This window comes from Cervus elaphus, chromosome 22 (assembly GCF_910594005.1).
Source record: "Cervus elaphus chromosome 22, mCerEla1.1, whole genome shotgun sequence".
Taxonomy (NCBI): Eukaryota; Metazoa; Chordata; class Mammalia; order Artiodactyla; family Cervidae; genus Cervus; species Cervus elaphus.
In genome coordinates this window covers 33,079,251-33,101,895 of record NC_057836.1, presented here as the reverse complement: position 1 = coordinate 33,101,895, position 22,645 = coordinate 33,079,251, and the positions used below count along the sequence as shown (strand labels likewise).

Below are 22,645 nucleotides of genomic sequence, written 5' to 3'. Positions count from 1 at the left end.
CACTAATATACTTATCGTCTCCAATTTATAGACAGTTTATGACAGGGATATCTCTTAAAGAATAGGATCAAACTAGTGGCATTCACGTTTTCTTTTGGCTCTTCATGAGATGATTTCATGGAAAAAATATCAAGAAGCTTCTCCTTCCGATTCATATGTTATCTCCATCAATGTTTTGATTCGTGTAGTCAACTAAGATCTAAATCAAAATGGGAAGTAGGATGCCGGAAGCAGCAGTGTTATTGATCCATGCTGAGAATTTTGTTTCTTAGAACTAGTTTATTACTAATTTAAAGAATTACCTGACTAGGCTACCTGAGTCCTTTAAAGATCAGACTAGACAGTCTTAAAGTCTTGGAATGTACCCTGAAGATCACCTTCAACTGAAATACAAGGAACATATGGATATCAGGGAATTGTACCTCAGGCAGATGAAAATTAAGTGGCAAATTATTGGAAATAAGGCTTCTTTTCTATCACTGTGGTAAAATAATTTTATTATATTAGAATCTTTCTGTTTGGAAATGTATTACAATTAGCGCTTTTATAGCCTTTTTTTTTTCTTTGTTTTGCAGCAAAAATAAGAAAAAACTTTCAGAAAAGAGAAAATGCCTTAAGTGAATAGACCTTTGGGCAAAAAGGGTGCTGATTAAATAAATGCCAATATTTGGCAATGGGGCTACAGACAATACATTAGATTTATAAGAGAGTCTATTAATCGTGTATGGGCTTTTCTGGGACAGTTTTAATGTCAAATATTATAATAAACCATCCAAATTATCCCAGGGTTTCAGCATTTTGGAATCTAATTTTCCAGACTGTCTTACTCATTCATAAGTGGTACAAATACATTTGCCAGAAGATATGTCATTTTTTGGGTAGGTTTGTTTTTTGTGAAAGTTTGTGTATTTAAGCCATGTCATAGAAATCGGCAGTAGAAATAATGTAGTGTTTAAAAGCACGGGCTCTGGGACCAAAAACTCAGAATTGAATTCTGCTCCGACGCCTACTAATTATGCAACTTTGGACAAGTCGCTTCACCTCTGTCCCTTGGCTTCCTTAGCCATAAGTAGGGAGAGGATTCGTGCCTGCTTCTACAGGGACAAAGATTAGATAGTCAGGTACATTGGGAGATTGGTAATTAGGTAGATAGAATAACAGAGAGTCATTTCATTTTGTGTGACGTGTTAGGTCCATTTTGTTTCTGCCACATTTCCGTGAAAGAACCATAGCTAAAGTGACAGCAACACTGACATATTCTGGGATCCTTCTCATATCAGATACTCTGTTCACTTTAGACTCACGTTAAAGCAAACGTCACAAACGGATAGACTGGCTGTAGTGTGTGTTGCTTTTCTGTTGATTTCACTAACATTAAAATTTTGGAGATTTCTTCTAAAATTCCAGATTTGGGGGCTTTCCTCTTTATTAGATGTTTTGACAATGTTGAGCCAAAAGTCTCCCCTGAAAACTGCGAGCCTGAGCAAGGTCACAGCCACGACTCTAGTGTGGGCCTACGCCCCGCAGAGGCCACCATCTTCCTGTGGCCAGGATCCCACGCGGTGCAGGCATTTGTACAGTCTTTGCTCAGTGATACTGCCTGTCTCGGGCCCTTTAATTCTCTGGAGCTTTGTGGCATCCTGTAGTGCATCCTGATTTTTAATCAAGTTTTTTAAATAATGTTGAATTTAGGCAAAATATTTAATTGATGATTTAGGGAGCATTAAAGAGTCTGCCTTCAGTCCAGGAGACCTGGGTTTGTTCCCTGGGTTGGGAAGATTCCTTCCTGCAGAAGGAAATGGTAACCCACTCCGGTATTCTTGCCTGGAGAATCCCATGAACAGAGGAGTCTGGTGAGCTACAGTCCATGGGGTCACAAAGAGTCGGACACAACTGAGCGACTTCACTTTATGAAGATAAAACATTTGAAAACTGTGATCAGATAGAGCTGAACATTAGTATGTACCATATGCTTACACCTAGGAATATGCTTAGCCAAAAAGAACCAGATTCATTACCTGAAATGAGTTGTAAGGTACAATTTTTATTCTGAGTTTTTGATTGATCCTAAGATAATGTTGATTACTTTTTGTTGTTGTTTAGTTGCTAAGTCATGTTTGACTCTGTTACGATCCCATGGACTACAGCCTGCCAGGCTCTTCTGTCTATGGGATTTCCCAGGCAAGAATACTGGACTGGGTTGTCATTTCCTTCTTGAAAGAATCATTACTAGCTTCAGGTTTTTTAACTTGTAATTTAAGACTTACTATTAGTTCTTTGTAGTAGATTACATGACACTTGGAGGGAAATAAGATGTTAAAATTGTATGCCCATTTTACCTCAAATTAAACGTCTCTTGGAACCATATGCTTTAAAGTACTTTAAGTGAAAAATATTCCATAAAAGACCCTAAAAATTGTTACAAATGGGAAAACAGAAAGTCAAGGAAATTACTATGGTTGTATTGTTAGTAAATATAAAATGTACTCATCATCTGTCTATATTAAACCTAAATACATGCTAATAACTAGAAAGAAGAATGAAGAAAGATTAATCATTTTAAGTCCACTATCAGTCTTACAATGTAACTTATATTACTTATTACCAGTTTGGTGCTATTGTCTTTAAAACTACTTTTAAATATTTTCAAATATTTTGCATTTTCATGTTTTAAGTATTAATAAAACATTTATATAATTTGTGTATTTTATAAAATATTCACATTATTAGTTACTGTGTCATGAAGAATGATCCATAATTTCATAGTAGATGTCCAATCGATTGGTTCTCATGAAACTTCTTATTTAAACTGTTATAATTTCCATTTTCCACTATTTTCTAATTTGACCTTAGGCCGATTCAATTCTGCTGCTCACCATAACATATACCATAATATAAGTATTAGCAAACCATACCCATTCTTTTTAAAAATAATAAGATCTTAGTTTTCAAAGGAGCTATAAAAGTCAACTAGTCCAGGCTTTTAGAGGTATGCATGAATTCTCTCACTCGCATTTCTGATATGTGATCGACCTGTCTTCTGTTTGGGTACTTAAAGTATTGTGATGTTCAGTATCCCAGGAGACAAGCGTTTTTGGTTGACTCTGACAGTTGGAAGGTTCTTTTAACACTAAGCCTAAATGCACTTTCTCTTAATTTCTTTTAATACTTCTTTTATTCTATCACTGTAAATCTTTTGTGTATTATATAGCATTATAATTATCTGTTTATATGCTAGCTTCCACAAGATAGGGCCCCTGGCATGGAGTAGACACTCAGTAAATATTAAATAAATGAGTGAATAGTTCTGCCTCTGTCCTCTAAAACCACATGATATAAATCCAAAAATTATTTCTGCCACAGCAGAAGGTTACCTTTCAATAATTTTCTTTGATCTGTATAGAGAGCTGTATGTGCCCATAAATAGCACACAAAAATAATCCATGTATAAAATTTTAGAAGTTAATATTTCTTTAGATACTCAAAAATCCATGATAGAAATCCCCGTAAGCAGAAATTGTGACCCGGGTTGGTAAAAATGTTTAAAATCTGAACTTTAGTCATTACTCCAGGAATGATGCCCGTGTTAACACAGAAGTGGGAATTCTGATAATACATTCCTTGATAATACTCTGATTTCAAGAATCAGGAAGTCTACATGGATTATTTATTAGAAAACCTACTTTACCCAGTGTTTGTCATTAAAACAACATTGCTAATATTAAAGTTCAACAAGCAATATAATTTAAATGTACTTTCCCTTAGAACATAATTCTTTACTGTTTTTTATATTTGTTCACAGTACCCCATAATATGAAAGAGAGTTTACATATCTTGACAGTACTGTGACATCAGTGCTTAATAATTCTGAGTAGTTTCTAAATACTCCATGAGCTGAGGGGATATAGTCCATATGGCAGGTAATTGGTGATGTTTAAACTATCTTGATGGCTTTCCCAGGTGGCTCAGTGGTAAAGAATCTGCTTGCCAATGCAGAAAATGCAAGAGACGCAGGTTTGATCCCTGAGTTAGGAAGATTCCCTGAAGCAGGAAATGGCAACCCACTCCAGTATTTTTGCCTGGAAAATCCCATGGACAGAGGACCCTAGCGGGTTACAGTCCATGGAGTCAGAAAGAGTCGAACAGGACTGAACACACACAGAAGATATCTTGATATCATTCCAGTCTGAAGTAGCTATTATTTCAGTCTGCTTTTTGGTGATAGCCAGTAGAAATCTAACTAGAACTCCACATTTTCTGTTGGTTTTCTTCTGCCAAATGATTGATGGAGCATTCTAACTCAATTGTTTCCTCCTTGAGTTTTTGTGGTTACATTCACTTACTTTAAAACATTTATTAGCAAAGCATTTTAGGTGAACCACATGGTCATTTTGGGAATGTGTATGGCTGAAATTATTGATGATAATTTATAGGGAAAGAACAGTGTTAATCAACTCTTTTGGTAGCTAGTTACAGAAATTGAAAAGTTCTTACTAGTTTTCTTTTTTTTTTTACTCTTGTCATAGCTAGATTTTTCAGGTTAAAAATCATCCTTTAAGATATAGCCTTATGGACATCAGATAGTCATAAAAAAATTCTAGGTATGAATCTAAGCTAAACTCGTGAGTTTCTTACAGTGCTAGTATATCAAGTCCAGTGATACAGTATGCCTCTGTCCCACATTGGTTCTTTACAATAAAAATCCTTTTTTTTTTTTTTTTCGGTCTGAAATTCTTAGGTCCTACTATAGAATGGGGAAATTGTTTATGTGAACAGCAATTTTTAATGAAACTTTTGGAATGACTGAATCTTATAATAACATGTCCTACTCTCCTTTATCCTAAGAGGGTCCAGTTAACCCTTAAGGGGTGGAAGGAATCTATTTGATGTAAGCTGTTTGGAAATAAATTTCATGTAGCAAAAACCATATTCTGAATTCCTAGCAATGGGGTGAGGTTTTGGTACACTGGCAGTTGGAAGACTGCTAGCCTAGCCCTTGGGTCACTCAATAGTGATTTAACTTAGTTTGAAAGTAAAATTATTTGAAAGTGCAGAATGCTGCAGTACTGATAGTAGAACTCAAATACTCACTTTTCCCTCAAGATGCAGAAATTTTAGTCTTGCACAGTAAGTTCTAAATCTATTTTTTTAATTCAAAAATAAAAAAAATTGGCTGTATAGGTATATTAAAATAACTTTTGGCTCTTTAACATAGGTCCAAATATATTAAACACAGATGGTTTCTCATAGCTAATTAGATTGTGTCTTACCCTAACCTTAACTATGCTTTACAACTGAGTGATTTAAATTATATTCAGTTCAAGTCAGCTCAATTCTAAATAACAGTAATAATAAATAACATTGTTCATACATGTAGTATGTTTTGTACAATGCTCCATCCTTTTAGATGTACTCATTTATTTCCCTCAAAATATGTAACTAAAATTTCCTATAGTGAAAAATTGAAGGCTTAGGGTAAGTAACATGGTCAAGATCTTAGAGCTAGGAAATAGCATAACTAAGACAGCCCAGATTTTATCTAATCAAAGCTCATATTCTGAAATATTGCCTTCAAACCTCCACTCTGGTTTGCTACACACTGTGCTAGATCTTGCATTTGATTGAAAAATGAGTGATAGTGTTTGTAATTCAAAGAGCTTACAATTCAAAGTGAATAAATCACAAAACAACTCATGAAAATGAAAATCCAAAATGAGTGAACTTATGTTGATTTTGGTTAAAAAGTTTCTTCTAAATGAAAAGTCCATTAGATGCATCTCAGTATTGGAGATACTGGAAAAGGTCAGTTTTCGTTCCAATCCCAGAGGCAATGCCCAAAGAATGTACAAGCAATCGCACAATTGCACTCATCTCACAGGCTAACAAAGTAATGCTCAAAATACTCCAAGCTAGGCTTCAACAGTATGTGAACCGAGAACTTCCAGATGTTCAAGCTGGATTTAGAAAAGGCAGAGGAACTAGAGATCAAATTGCCAACATCCATTGGATCATAGAAAAAGCAAGAGAATTCCAGAAAAACATCTGCTTCTGCTTCATTAACTATGCTAATGCCTTTGACTGTGTAGATCAAAACAAACTGGAAATTTCTTAAAGAGATGGAAATATCAGAACACCTTACCTTTCTCCTGAGAAATCTGTATGTAGGTCAAGAAGCAACAGTTAGAACTGGACATGGAACAACAGACTGGTTCCAAATTGGAAAAGGAGTACATCAAGGCTGTATGTTGTCACCCTGCTTATTTAAGTTATATGCAGAGTACATCATGTGAAATGCTGGGCTGGATGAAGCACAAGCTGGAATCAAGATTGTCAGGAGAAATATCAGTAACCTCAGATATGGAGATGATACCACTTTTATGGCAGAAAGCAAAGAAGAACTAAGGAGGCTCTTGATGAAAGTGAAAGAGGAGAGTGAAAAAGCTGGCTTAAAACTCAACATTCACAAAACAGATCATGGCATCTGGTCCCATCACTTCATGGAAAATAGATGAGGGAACAGTGGAAACAGTGACAGACTTTATTTTTGGGGGCTCCAAAATTACTGCAGATGATGACTGCAGCCATGAAATTAAAAGACACTTTCTCCTTGGAAGAAAAGCTGTGACAAACCTAGACAACGTATTAAAAAGCAGAGACATTACTTTGCCGACAGAGGTCCGTCTAGTCAAAGCTATGGTTTTTCCAGTAGTCATGTATGGGTGTAAGAGTTGAACCGTAAAGAAATCTGAGCACAGAAGAATTGATGCTTTTGAACTGTGGTGTTGGAGAAGATTCCTGAGAGTCCCTTGGACTGCAAGGAGTTCAAACCAGTCCACCCTAAAGGAAATCAGCCCTAAATATTCATTGGAAGTACTGATGCTGGAGCTGAAGCTCCATTACTTTGGCCACCTGATGGGAAGAGCTGACTCATTGGAAAAGACCCTGATGCTGGGAAAGATTGAAGGCAGGTGGAGAAGGGACTACAGAGGATGAGATGGTTGAATGGCATCATCAACTCAATGGGCATGAATTTGAGCATGCTCCGGGAGTTGGTGATGGACAGGGAACCGTGGCATGCTGCAGTCCATGGGGTCACAAACAGTTGGACACGACTGAACGATTGAACTGTACTGAGTATTGGAGATAAAGACAGAAATGTGACTTTTGTATTTAAATCTAGAATTCTCAAGTGGATCACTTAGTGTAATAAAAAGTTGTTCTAAATTTGGACAAAGATCAGAATGAATAGACATGTAGTATAAGGACAGATTTTAAAAACTCTAATTATTAATGATAATAATTGATTATTAAATATCTTCATCCTTGGGAATTAATAATTTCCTATGATTTACTGTTTTTATTACATATTTTTAAGTTGTCATTATAACCTCAGTGTCTGTGCTTCTTCCCTCTATTTAATTTTATATTCTATACCATTATAGTCTACATTATTTTTAAAAAATAAAAATTGAAATATCTGCTTCTAGATATACTTCAAGGAAATTCTGAATTCTAAATTGGTTAAAAGTTGCTTGTTTGGTCAAATCAGTATCTATATAACTAAACCTAAGTTGAATTGACCTAAATTAATTCAAACCACTAAAGCATATTGAATATATCATGGAATATTATTAATTGATGATCATCTGTTACTTTTATATTGGTGGAAACAAACTACTAATAAAAAGTTTTTAGCAGTCAGCTTATCCATTCTGCTCCCCCTCTATAATTTTCTAAAAGACTGTATTATATAGTTAGCACCAACAGTAGTTGATTTCATAGGAAATAGATTTATTTTGAACTCTGAGGATGGAAGAAACACATATTTTAACAATTAATGATAATTATTTTGGAGATTATTCCACAAATTATTTACAAAGCTTGTGAGTCCTTTAGAAGTTTCCTCAGATAAACTGGAGTTTAAGTTGCCTTCCCGAAGTTTCACTTGTATGAACAAGACAAATTCTGGATCATACTGTTCCAGACTGAACTATCTTGGCAATATGATAACACATATTATCTTTTCTAAGCATTTAAATGGAGAAACCAGTAAGATTCAAAGTAAGAAATTGATAACCTAACACTGGGAACATATCCTGGGAGAACAGGATATCATCTGCCCTATGTATACATTAGGAATGAGTTGTGATTCTGTACAATGTTTACTTTTAGAACAATCATTAAATAGTTGCTTATCATGGTTCCAAGAAAATGGCATTGCAAAGAATGTGCTGGAAAAAAAAAAAAAAGAGAGAGAGCCTAATTAAAAAACGGAGAAGAAAAAAGATTTACTTGGTATGGGTCTAAGAACAGTGTTCAATAAAAGCGTGCATTCCAATAAGAACAACACAAATTATAAATATATTTCTAATTCTTTGGAGAAAAAATCAGTTTTAAAGTATACATTTGTGTTTATTCATAAAAAGATATTATTCCATAATGAAAATGTGATAATAATTAGATGAGGTCAAGCTCAAAATTCTAGTTCATCCACTTTCTAAATGCAAGACTTTTATCAACTTAAGTAACAGCTCTGAGTCAGTTTCTACAGGTAAAATGGAGGCCATAAAATCTGTTTTGTAGAGTTTTTAAAAAATTATTTGAGATATAATTATTTGAGATATAATTTACACTGTCCCATTTAGTGTACAGTTTGGTGATACCTGGTATATTCACAGTTATTCAGTTATCTCAACTTAGTTGTAGAGTATTTTCATCATTCTACAATCCATCTTGTACCCATTAGCAGTTGCTCCCCTTTCTCTTCCGTCTCCACCATACCCCTATCCTAGACAGCCACTTATCTACTTTCCTTTAAATAGATTTGCTTACTCTTGACATTTCATGCAAATATAAACATACCATATGTGTCTTTTTAAAATTTTTTATTGGAATATAGCTGATTTACAATGTTAGTTTCAGGTGCACGGCAAAGTGTATCAGTTACACATATACATATATGCACTCTTTTTTTAGATTCTTTTCGCACATGGGCCGTTACAGAGCATTGAATAGAGTGTATGTGTCTTTTTTTTAAACTGGCTTCTTTCACTTAGCATAATGTTTTCAAGGTTCATTCATGATGTAGCATGTATCACTACTTCATTCCTTTATATTACCAAATCATGTTTCATCGTATGGATATGCCAGATTTTGTTTTTCCAGTCATTAATTGGCAATATCGGCAGCAGTTCTATTTTGGGGCCATTATGAATAATACTGCTGTGCACGTTTGTGTGCAGGTTTTTGTGTGGATGTATTTTCATTTCTCTTGGGTATATACCTAGGAGGTGAATTTCTGAGTCATGTTCTTAGTCTATGTTTAACCTTTTAGAAATTGGCAAACTTTTCCAAAGATAATCACACAATTTTGTATTCCTGCGAACAACCTATGGTGATTCCCATGTATTCACATTCTCTCCAACATTTATTATTGTCTGTCTGCTTAATTTTAGGCATCTTAATGAATTATTAGAAGTATTATATTGTGGTTTTGGTGTGTGTTCACCTAATGGCTAATGATTTTTTTTTTTTTTATGGCTAATAATTTTAAGTATGTTATGTGTTTACTGATCATTTGTATATCATCTTAGATGAAATGCCTATTCATTTCTTTCATCCATTTTAAAAATGAATTACATGTCCTTTTATTGCAAGAATTGTTTAATATTTCTTTCTTTATTTACATATACACACATGAATTATTAGAATTCTCTATACATTTATTCTAGATACAGCTCCCTTATCAGATATAAAATTTGCCAGTATTTTCTCCCATTCCTTGGGCTGTCTTTTCACTTTCTTCCTATTGTCATGTTCAGCACAAAAGTTTCTAATTTTGAGGAAGTACAATGAATCTATTTTTTTTTTCTCTTGTCTCTTATGCTTTGGTATCAGATCTAAGAAATCATTGCCTAACTTGAGGCCATGAAGTTTTTTTCCTGTGTTTTCTTCTAATAAGTTTATGATTTAAACTCTTACATTTAAGTCTATAGTTAAATAGAGAGTTGTTATGATGACCAGAAAATGTATATTTAAAGCATCTGGCACAGTGACTGGTACATATCAGTGCACTATTTGTGAGTCATCCATACCTCTCTGAAACAAAAGTGAATAAATATGTCCTAGAAAGTATCTTATTTCCCACTCATAGTGTTATTGTTCTTACTGCTTTTTGCAGTGGTATATGGTGGCATTAGTGGTAAAGAACCCACCTGCCAATGCAGGAGACATAAGAGACATGGGTTCGATCCCTGGATTAGGAAGATCCCATGGAAGAGGGCACGGCAACCCACTCCAGTATTCTTGCCTGGACAATCCCCATGAACAGAGGAGCCTGGCGGGCTGCAGTCCCTGGGGTCACAAAGAGTTAGACATGACTGAGCGACTAATATGCAACACCCAGATCTCCCACATTGGAGGCAGATTCTCTACCATCTGAACCACCAGGGAAGCCCATATAACAAGTATACATTATTTTAAATAACACTTCCATAGAGATTTGAATCATTATAAGTTTTTATCAATAAGTTATTTATAGTAATTAGAATGCAAAGAGATGGAAGAAAAAAGAGCAAGCTTGAGCAGATTAAGGTTCTGTTGTTCATTTAGGTAAAAGTTTGTAAACATGAAGACATGTTACAGTATAATCAAAATATTCTCTTTGGAAAACATACTGAATTTGAGGAAATTTGGTTTATATGTGATACTTATTTAAATTACTATTAATTTTCTTAAGATGTCACAGAGTTGTGCTATCGTTTGTGGTTTGGTTTTTCCTTTTTAAAGTAATATGTTAGTGTGTGTTGTGAATAGCTGATAGATGATCTGCAAATGTTTCTGGGGAGTTTAGTAAGTATATTAAAAAAGGCAAGCTGAGAAGTTCATGATGGTAAAGAAGTGAATTTTTAAAACATTGCTCCTTCTTACAATGGAGTATATAATTTTTTCTCTGTACCCCACTTTCTTCTGAATGACTATTCTTCTGCCGTTATGACAGTGAAGGTGTTGTTTTTGATACACTTGAATATGCTCAGCTTGTTTCTTAAGAATCCAATATTTATTAGGGATTATTTGGTTATTTCTGGAAATAGACTACCACATGAAGCAAGTTGGTATATGCATGGCTATTTCTCTAGTACCTACTCCAGCCATGGATGTGGCAAGAGATGGGCTCTGAGAGCAACTGTAGTTCAAAACTCTAAAAATTATGTTTTGTATCCTGAATATACATTTCATGTTAAATATAAAAGTATACCAATTGGTGAAGGAATCACATTTTACCTCATATAAAAAAAGGATAATCCTTTTAGATCATTAACAGAGCAGTGTGAAGAAGCCTTGCACTGAAGCTGCAGCAGTCTTTGGCTAAATAGAGGATTTAATAACATTCAAATATTTGTCCCAACCTCAGAGGACATCCTGAGATAGAACTGACTTTACAGATGGTACAGGTCTCTCTCTTTGGGTTCTGGTGGCTCTTGCCCGGGATTTCCTTGGCCTTTTAATGTGTTTCTCTGACTCTTGAACTAGTGCAGTTGCCGGTAGCTCTGAGTGAGATTTGGCTTTAGTCCTTTATAAATAATGTCAGCATAGTATGTAGGAATGACAAATCTGAAAATAGGAAATGCATATTTAAATCTCTGGAAAATCTGCCCCGTGGTTTGATGTTCTTAGACATGTGAGAGCCAGGTTTTGAAAGGATTAATTAGCTCAGTCTAAATGTCTTTCAAACTTCAGAAGCATTTCTCACAGTTGTTACACACTCATGAGTGTGCTCGTAGCCAATCCCCTTCATATTCTAAGGAAACCCATTCTTTAAAATGTAAGATACATACCTTTGACTTCAGCATTTATTTTATCTCAAATACACTTTGCTATCTTTTGAAGGAGTGTGTCATTTTCTAGAGTCTCTAGCAGAAATAACTATCTTGCAATTAAAAACAATTGATAGTATTTTGGTAAAAAAGAATCCAAAACAAGTAAGTTTATATAGCAATTAAACATGTTTTCAGGGAACTGTGTGTGGATGGTTACATGGAGTGAAAACTAGTATTTTAAGAAGTCTTTAAATGATCATGCCTCCATAAACGTGCCATCAGCAAAAAAACAACAACACAAAAAAGCAAAACAAAAAAAAAGAGGAGGGAAGAGAAGGCCGGGGAGGATTCTGTCCCCTTTGGAACACAAAGGTCTTTCAGTTGTGGGTGATTGGAATGGGGGTGTTTGGGTAGTGGAAAAAAATGTTCTAGCATGTGGTAATGAGGTTAAAAAAAAAAACAGCAATGGATGATTACTTTTCTCCATCAAGGCTCCTTTATCCTCATAAGCTCAGACAGTGGTCAACATGTTAGACACCCCTCCCTGTTTTATCCATCCCTTAACTGTGTTCTTTGACAGGACTGGTTTATACAGCTGGGCCTTTGTTCAGCTTTGCGGGAAATACTACAGAAGAGCAGAATATATGGCAGAACACCTATAAAGTGGTAGATGGTAAACACTCTGATCCCATGCAGGATTTCACCTTGAAAGTTTGCTTTTGTTTGATTAGTTTTTCTTTTAGGGATTTGTAAAGTGAACACCTTTAAAACTTTTGTGCTTTTTTGTAATGAAGATTTTATGGTGATATAGGAAAATTGATTGTGTTAATCAGTAAAATTTCTTACCAGGTATAATTTTAATAAACAGAACTGAAAGGCGCTCACCTATCTTACTGACTAAAATTTTAGTCTATAATTAGACATTTCTATTATAGAGACGTACTATTTCAAAAAACATTTAACATGGTGTACACTTAGTCATCAAATTGACTAAAAAGAGAAAGCAAATAGGAAAAGGTATTGATTTCAAAAAGTTTATTTATATAACATACTCTAAATTTTTTTTTTAAAGACAGAATTTGTTAGTGACGTTACTATTAGCCCAATTTTTAATCTAGTGTAAATCTTATATTGGAAACCTCTTGTGTCTTTATACTAGTCATACCTTTATAAGAGTTTGATGAATTTCTTCTCTATAGTTTATGCTGTATCTTTTGAATTTTTGTTTCAGAGGCATTAAACTGGTAGCCTTTACGTTCCTACTGAATAGTTTGTACCCATTTATAGAAAAGAGCTAACATTTCAAAGTCATCCATAGTGGCAGTATGAATCATACTTTTAAAGCATTTTCCCCCCCTAAAAACAACAGGGAATGTGCTAAAACCAGAAAGATTAATGGGGGGAGAAGATAAACAGTTAAGACGTAAAATGAGTTTAGAGGTCAAGCTAGAAAAATAAGAAAGCTTATGGATTTAATTCATATTCATCCAAGCAAAGAAGCTTTGGCATGAAAGGGACCAATGAAGAGGCTCAGCATTCTTAGAGCTTCAGCCATAGCTGCATCCTGCTGTTTTGGAGTTTGGGTTGATAGATGCTCATCATCTTTGGCACTGCACCCTTCCTTTTGGACTTCTCTTGATTATTACGCCAAATTCTTCATTTTGCCTGGAAGTTCAGAAAACTTGTCTTTGCCTAGTATGCCTATCTCTCACATCAGTAGCTGTTGTTGTAGAAAAGATTTGTGCACTGTATGTGTGTTCTTTGCTGTCTCTTTTGAATATAATATAAATATTTTCCATTTTATTCATTTTTTTCAACAGCTGTTATAGAAACAGGCTGAAGTCAAGTCTGTATGGAGTATGGAAAAGAGAGTGAGTCCTCTTAATTGACCAGAATTGAGCAGAATCACATAAACTTTTTCTTGTTATTTGGATTCCAGCAAGGGTAGAGGTCATAATATTTTTCTTCATTGGACTTCTTAGTCATTCTCAACAAATCTGATGCTGATATTCAGTACTACTTTTAGCTATGAGCCTCCTTTCTCATCTCTGCTAGGGAAAAAAAAAATCCCATACCATTCTCTAGAGGTTTGCTTTTGAAGGCTTAACTTGCTTGATTTCACAATGACCTTTGAAAACAAAAGAAATTAAAACTAGACTGGTTACTTAATTATTTTTGTCATCATTATTAGATCCTAAATAAATTAAACATGCCACAGATTTTATTTCAAGATGTACACCATGCTAAGAATAAGTCACTTTTGATTATAGAATAATTTGCTATTTATTTAGATTTAGCCAGTAATGTGAGAAGAGAGAGCAAGAGTGGGGGTGGACATTGTTAAGAGGAAGCTCAAATAAGGAGACAGAGAGGGAAGCTCAAAATAAGTACTTAATGATATTATTTTGGGGAAAAAACATATATCCTTGTGATTCTGCCATAGAGAGATTCTCCTGGGAGAGTCAAATGACCAAATTGTTAAAATAAGTGAAATGTTTTTTTCTTTTTTTTTTTACAGAGGTGTCAATATCATTAAGCCTAAATAGATATTGCATCCTACTTCAAATCAAATTGATTTTTTTTGACATGTGCACCTTACCTAACGAGTTTTCTTCATAAATGAAAAACTGTATTCTTTTACTGTGGCTATCAGATACAGTGAACAGGTTATTGCAAACATGTATATGTATACACACACACACACACACACACACACATATATATGTACATGTGAACATATGTAGACACTCTTACATCCTCATGAGGTAAACATAAAACAACTGACTGGCATTCTTTTAGTAAGCAGTACTTAAGAGATTAGTGCTACTCCCTGTAGTAGTAATACTAAGAAATTCTTTCCCTTTGGCTTTTTCCTTTATTTTTATGGGTTAACAAATTGGAAGGAGTTTGTTTATACTTCTTTATTTTTTCCTTCAAAATACATACAACTTTTAACCAAATAGTTTTGAATTCTATAGCAAGTAAAAATTGTTAGTGTATGTTATGATTAAATTAACAAGGTCCTGTCTCATTGTTAAAGAGGTTCCATTTAAAAAAAAAAAGAAAAGAGTATTAATATCAGTTAGTATCGGTAAATATCTTTTCTCTCCTCTTCCTCCTTCTTCTTCTCTTTCTCTTTTTCTTTCTGTCTCCCTCTCACACATAACACAGGGTTGCCTAAATACACAAGACACAGGCTTCTCGACAAGGTCAAGGATGGAACAATAGGAATTGAATTAATCCCTGTTTCACAGCAGTTGTTCTGATAGAGAGTAAAAGAGATTGCCCTTCTCAGGTATTCTACAGACAGCTTTTAAAGATTACCTTCTTCAAGATACTGAGAATGGATATACATCTCCATGTTATTCTTTCAGTATTCTGTCCAGCTAAGTACAACCTGAAATTTATACATGTGGCAACCATGTGTCTCAGAAAAATCCAACAGGCTTCTGATTTTTTTAGATTTTCCTTATTTCTTTAACTCAAAGCGCACAATTACTTGTTAAACAGTCTGTCTCAACTTTTGATTTAAAAAATGGTACTTTTGTTGTTGTTACTTCTTAGTAATGAGAGTTTTACAACGTGTGTAGGAAGAGATAGTTTTTGTTAATCCCTAGATTTTCCCCTTCACTCCTCTGTCTGTCCCAGGAATGGATCGTGTGGCTCCTCAGTACTCAGCTTTCAGACTCATAAGGAGCCGAGCATCTGGGGAGACTCAGGAGGTGAGCACTTTCACGCTGACTCAGAGACCAGCCGTGTGACTCCAGCCTGGCGCTGTCACGCCTGGTTATGGAAAGGCAAGAACAATGCCTCCCTTGAGAAAGGGGAAAAAAAGTCTAGTGCAGTCACAATTTTGATGTAAAATTTAAATCATCCCTCCACATCCTGTGGACTTAGAGCTGTCAGAAAGGCAAAACTCATGCTCAAATGGAAAAAAGCTTTTTATTTCCTTAAAAAGTATACCCTCTCTAAACTCTAATAACAAGTCTCAGAACCACAAATCTTAATGCTAGATTATTCCAAATAATTTTTAAGTAATCAGAACAAAAAGACTTTATTTTTTAAACTGTAGGTAGCTGAAAGTTACACGCTCTTTTTCTGTTTGTTTCTGATTAATGACAAATGCACAACAATACACAAATTTTAAAAAATCATAACAAATTAGTACTCTTTTTTTTCTTTCATACTCATTACTTTGGTCATTTTACCTGCAGTGTAAAAGGAATTTCTCTTCAACATTTAAAAGTCTTAGTCATTTTCTATCCTATTTTAAGCAGATTGGCTGAAATTTAGTGTATCTGATGATTAAAAAGAATCTGATCAAATGTTTAATAGCGCAGATATAGGTGTTACTGTTTCTGAGATAAGGAAACAGTTTTAGCAGTTATCGAATAAGTCTAAGTTAGGGCTTTTTAAAGTACAAAATTCTTATTACCATATTCTAGTGCTATAAATGACACACTTTTTGAGAATTTTTTAAAGAATCTAGAATTCTATAAAGGCATTTACTATCTCTTGTCTTTATGAAAGTAACTATACCTCAGATCCATAAAAGTTCACCTAACCAATTTCTTTCAGTCCTAAATAGACTTATACTGAACTGTATTTTTTCTAAGCATTAGAACATTATAGAATAATTAGAAGAGAGTTTAAATTTAATGCTCTTTATATCTTTTTATTTATCAGGAATATTTTTGTTTTAAGCACTCAATTTTAAAATAGCACAATTAAAGCATAATATAGTCTTTTGGCTCCAGAGCCCAGCTTATTACATTACTGATAATAAATCAGTCTTCTATTTAGAAAATTTTCTTGGGGTCTTCATCTAATAACGTGCAGTCTAACTTTGGAGTTAGTTTTTAGTAATTACAATTAGTAAGACCGTAAAAGAAAGTAGGAAAGGAATCAAACTTTGAGTTCTGAATCATTGTAACCTGGAATTTTGCTGTCATAAACTGTTATTAAATGTTTACTTTTGGTATTTGTCTCTCTTGTTTAGGATACAAAAACAAATGGACATTTTAAAGTTTATTTTGCTGCAAACTTTAGGTCCATTTATTCAATTCTGAAATATACTTGTCCAACTAGTAAAGAAGAACTCATTTCTTTCAGATACTGACAAGAATTAAGTTCTATTTCTGAGTCCTCTCTTTCTAACTTCTGATGCATATTATTTTTCTCTTTCTTTTCCACACTTTTCCTCGGAAATCTCTCTACCTCTTCATTTTTTTCTCTTCTTATCCTTTCCTCTTTCTCTGACTGGACAGGCTGGGAAAGTTATTCGGTAAGAGAGAAATGCTAGGAAAGAGAAGGCAGAAAGGTGGTGAAGCAGTTCAGAGTGGTGCTCTTCTTATCAGCGAGAAGGGATAGCATAAGAGCTTCTTTGTCTCAATGCAGAGGGCATCTCAGGACCAAACATATGACAAGGTAAACATGGGAATCCACTTTGGTCACTTTGAAAGTTTTTTTGTGACTATGACGTTTTTAATTAACACATTTTTAAATACAGTTTAAACTTTTGTAGCATTTATTTTTTGTAAATTCAAATTATATTTTAGAACAGAATAAATTTATTCTTAAGTAACAGTAGCTCAAAAATTGCTTTTGATTTTAGATTTCAGTGTTGTGGTAAATTTTATTTGAAAATACTGGTAGAAATGAGTTTCTGGTGACGTATAGTAAAGACTAAAAGGGAATCTAGACTTCTTTATAACCCTGTGTCATCTGTTTTTATATTTCTGTGAAATCTGTATATCTCCTTCTGTTTATCGTGTATGCCAGGACCTGATGAACTTGTCTATGCTTCTAAATAACAATGTAATAAATGTGTTCTTTATATATGGGCAGCAATGTGTAGAGAACATAGATTGGCCTGTTCTGTAAGAGAAACTGATAGCAAAGAGGATTTACAGAAAAGAGAAGAAAAATGTTAACATTTGAAAGACTACATATTTACCACAAATACCTTTTCTAGCTAAAAGACTTTTTAATATTATTAATATATATGACAGACTTGGTTACAAAGTTTATATAGAATTTACAGAGTATACACAAAGCTGACTATAAACCTAGTAGGAAAACGAAGATGTTCAAAACATGAAAGGGGGAAAAAAGGAACATACCATGAGATATGAAGAACCGTAGTTGAGATTTATAGGTACAAAGTATGAAACTGATCTTTTTCTTTATTGAAATGACATGCTAAGTTTGTGTAAATCTATGTTTGTAAGGAGTGTTAGTATTTTCATTGGTAAGTGGACAGGAGTCAAAACCTGTCCATTCACACTAAACATCTATGTTGATTCCCCAGGTGGAATAGTTAAACATTCTATTGAGAAAAAAATCTTTGAAAAACAATAGAGGTTAATTCCTTATCTTGAATAACCTTCTCACAGCAAGCTTAGTTACAAAAGCAACCAGACAAGTAACCAGGCAAGTAAAGGTAAATATCCTGAACAAGTAGCTTAATTAGTAGAAAAACTTGGCATAACTTCTAGAAAAATAGTACTAATATAATCTTTGGATATGAACGATTACCAATTTTTATTGTATTTGTAATATTCCATGTTTGTTATTCCCTTAAAAGAAGATTCATCCTTTCAAATATTTCAGTTATTTTTGAAATGTTTTCTGTTTGCCATGCTTAAAATTTAACATGACAGAATGGATATTAAAAGGGAGTATTTAGGAGAGGAATCAGTGGAAGTTTTAAATTAGATAGAGTCATGGTCCAGGATTTTTTAAGTTCATATTCAGAATGTTTAGTTTTGCAGAATCATTTAGAGAATAGTTACATTTCTTCACATATCACTTGATTTCTCTTTATTTGTCTTCTGTGCTCTATCCTTTTCATACACTGGTCTCCCAAAGTTGGACGGAGTGCAGAATTTAGATTTTCTCCCCCTCCCACTGCTCTATTTTCTGTTTTTCTCTTGGAGAGACAGCTTTGTTCTTGCATTGCTGTTTATTATAGTGTGAAGACCGAGTAGTGTAACAAAAGATAATTAACCATTTTTATAACTCAGTTTTATTTTTTATAGATCAAGACTAATAAGAATACCGAATCAGAACATTGTGGAAGAAATCAATGACAGATAATTACAAGTATTGGTCAGTGCTCTACCTGTGTTTAAAAGATCACAGTGACTTAGTTACTTCCACAGAAGTAACTTTGGTTACACAGAAGTCCTCCATTTTCTGATTATCTGCTATTTCTTTTTAAAATTCTCTAGTCAACAAAGATTTATTTCTAAAATGAATTTAATATTTTCCTCCAAGCTGGCCTTCTTTCTAAAATATGTATTTTTCTTATTAGCAGTATCATTCTGTAACTCATAGTCAATGAATCTGTTTATCTTTGAATTATCTCACCCAAGCATTCCCCCTTCTCTGGTTTCCACCCTCAACCTTCTATCAGTTACTGATTTCTGAAAGACTTCCTTCCTAGAATGTCATTTTGATTATGTTATTGTGTAGCTCAGCAGTCATCTCCAGTTTCCTTCTACCTCCAGTATCAATCTCACATTTGGTACAGCCGTTCGCACTTGTTAGAATCTAACCAGAATCATTATCATCTGGTCCCTGCCTTTCACCTTTATCTGCTTTTACTCCTCATAGAATCTTCCGCTTGAACCAAACCGTTCTACTCACTATCATGTATCATTCTGTAAATTTCTTTAATTTGCTGATTCATTTCCCCTACCTGCAATCCCCTCTTCTCTGTGTCTGTTTACGCCTGACCTATCCTTCATTGCACTGTTGAGTTCCTCTGATTTGTAGGAAGCATTCCCTGATTATTTTAAGCAGGGCACACGTGCTAAGTTGCTTCAGTTGTGTCTGACTCTTTGTGACCCCATGGACGGTAGCCCACCAAACTCCTCTGACCATGGGGTTCTCCAGGCAAGAATACTAGAGTGGGTTGTCATGCCCTCCTCCAGGGAATCTTCCCAATCCAGTGATCAGACCCAAACATCTCCTGCATTGCAGGCGGATTCTTTACCACTGAACCACCAGGGAAGCCATTAAGCAGGACAGTATCTCTCTATTATCTATCCTCCATGCTGCTGCTAAGTCGCTTCAGTTGTGTCCGATTCTGTGTGACCCCATAGACGGCAGCCCACCAGGCTCCGCCATCCCTGGGATTCTCCAGACAAGAACACTGGAGTGGATTGCCATTTCCTTCTCCAGTGTATGAAAGTGAAAAGTGAAAGTGAAGTCGCTCAGTTGTGTCTGACTCTTCGCGACCCCATGGACTGCAGCCCACCAGGCTCCTCTGTCCATGGGATTTTTCCAGGCAAGAGTACTGGAGTGGGGTGCCATTGCCTTCTCCAATCCTCCATAGTACTCATATTTATAAAAAATCATTTACCTTAAATTATTCTTTCTTGATTTCTTAAATGATGTTGCTATCTGTAGGCACATGATAGTCTTTCCATAAATGTGTTTCTGTGAATGAATGAGTGAATTGCTGAATATGTCTTCTATTTTCATCTACACTGTACTTCTTTAAAAGTAAACCAGAAGCGTCTTTGTATCTAAGTTACCTGTTTCCTCTGTAACACAAAGGTAACTTGCCTGGCACAAAATAGACATTCTGACCATTCATTTACACATAGAAAAATACATTGAGTGACAACTATGTGTTAGGAATTATGTAGTTATATATTTAATTGTAACTCATTCAGTATAGCAGATTATACTATTTAGGGAAAAAATACAGAGCAGTTTGGAAAGATTTTTGTTCAGCTTGGAAAAATCACATGAAATGATCATCAGTAGACCTGTGTTTACTAAAATCTTGTTTTCCAGTAATAGATACTAATAAGAAAAAGAAAAATAATTAAGTTGTTGAATCAATGTCATAGGTGATACCGATGTTCAGTTTTTTTAAGTGGTCTACTAGCAAGAGTTAATGATACTGTCTGAGGTGGGGAAAAGTCATTTCATCTATGGTGGTTGGGGCAGGTTTTAATAAGAGCTGGGATTTTAGTTTGTTCTTTCTAGATTTTTAAAAATATTTTTATACATAACTAAACCTTAAAAGAAATAATATTATCATTCTAAAAGAATAACCAGTAGAAGGCACTGCTTCCTAGGACTTTATCTCTGAATTAACTAGTCAAAGGTTAAAATGTTTAGAGAAAAACAGAAACTTTAAATGGTAACTATTATGCACAGAAAGCACTGCCCAATCTGAGTCTTCCATTTTGTGCTTGGTCCGTATAAAAATTTCTTTGACTTTGTACATATCGTTTTCTAGAATAATTGCAGCAAAGAACATTTGCTAAGCAGACAAGAGTTAAATTTAAAGCAGTAAGTAGATGAGATTCTTCAGTAACAGACCTATTAATAATTAACACTGTAGCATTTTTTATAAAGTTACTTCACTTTTATAGTATTTTACTTATTGCATTTTAAAAAGAACTATAGGTTTTTTTTTTTTTCCACAAGTACTTAAAACCTAAATAAGCAAGGCTTACCAAATCCTCTACATAGAATTATTAAAAAGAAATTGAGTGTTATCACTGAGCTGGATTTCTTTTTTTTCTGAAATTAGAGCATTTTCTAAGCCTACACGACCTGTAAGACTGGCTCTTACAACTGTCTGCAGTTAGAGAATAGTAAGATAGTTCCTGGTTTTCAGTAGTAGATTTCATTAAACACACATTGAGTGAGAGACTGCTGCATTCAGAAAGGATTTTAAGTCCTGAGTAAGGAGCTGTGGACAAAACTAAAGTCTTCCTTCTTCAGTCTTACAGTGGGGAAGACAGATAAACAAAGAAAATAATTAAAATACTGCAGGTGATAAATGCTTGGAGATGATGTTGGAGCAGAAAACTAAATGAGATGCGGGAGCAAGAAAGTGTGTAAATGGGTTAGGAGGACTTCAGGTTGAGAAAATCCCTAGTATGAAAAAATATATTTCAGGTAGTGCTGAATTAGTTTTCTGTGGCTTTTGTAACAAATTATCAGAAGTTTAGTGACTTAAACTATACAAATTATTGTATGCAAACTATTCACTTAACTTTTCTAGAGGTCAGAAGTCTTATAGTCAAGGTGTTGGCAAAGCCCATTCTTCCTAGAGGTTCTGGGGGAAATCTGTTTCATGGCCTTTTATAGCTTTTTAGAGGCCACCTATGTTCTCTGACTTGTGATTGCATAGTCCATTTTCAAAGTCCCGCATAGTATCTTCCTATCACTCTCTCTGACTCTAATACTCCTGCCTCCCTCCTTTGTAAGGACCTATATGATTACTTTGGGTCCACTCACAATATCCAGAATAATCTCATTATCCCAAGTTCTTAATTATATTTACAAAGTCCCTTTTGCCTTGTAAGGTAACATATTCACTGGTTTCAGAGATTAGAGTTTGGGCATCTTGGGTGGGAGGTATTATTCTGACTTGCACAAATAACAAATAGCACATGTTAACTGCACATTAGAATCACCTGGAAGCCTTAGAAATTTCTGATAAGCTGTGTGCATTCCAAAACCAATAGCATCAGAATATCTGGCAGTGAGACTCAGGCAGCAGTAGTTTTTATACCTCTCCTTGTAAATCACTGCAGATGGTGATTGCAGCCATGAAATTAAAAGACACTTACTCCTTGGAAGGAAAGTTATGACCAACCTAGACAGCATACTAAAAAGCAGAGACATTACTTTGTCAACAAAGGTCTGTCTAGTAAAGGCTATGGTTTTTCCAGTAGTCATGTATGGATGTGAGAGTTGGACTATAAAGAAAGCTGAGCGCCGAAGAATTGATGCTTTTAAACTGTGGTGTTGGAGAAGACTCTTGAGAGTCCCTTGGAGAGCAAGGAGATCCA

The 22,645-nt window shown here is 34.6% G+C and overlaps 1 protein-coding gene across 18 annotated transcripts in view; it reads left to right on the top strand.

Moving 5' to 3' along the window:
* SOX5 (SRY-box transcription factor 5) overlaps window positions 1–22,645 on the top strand; it is a 1,103,086-nt gene that overhangs the window by 689,497 nt on the left and 390,944 nt on the right. Inside the window, exon 1 of one of the 18 annotated variants that reach the window (XM_043882235.1) lies at window positions 15,535–15,541. The exons of the other annotated variants lie outside the window; for them this stretch is intronic. The gene's annotated coding sequence lies outside the window, so the exon portion shown is untranslated. Of the gene's footprint in view, window positions 1–15,534; window positions 15,542–22,645 lie in introns of those variants that run through there. 18 annotated transcript variants of the gene reach the window in all.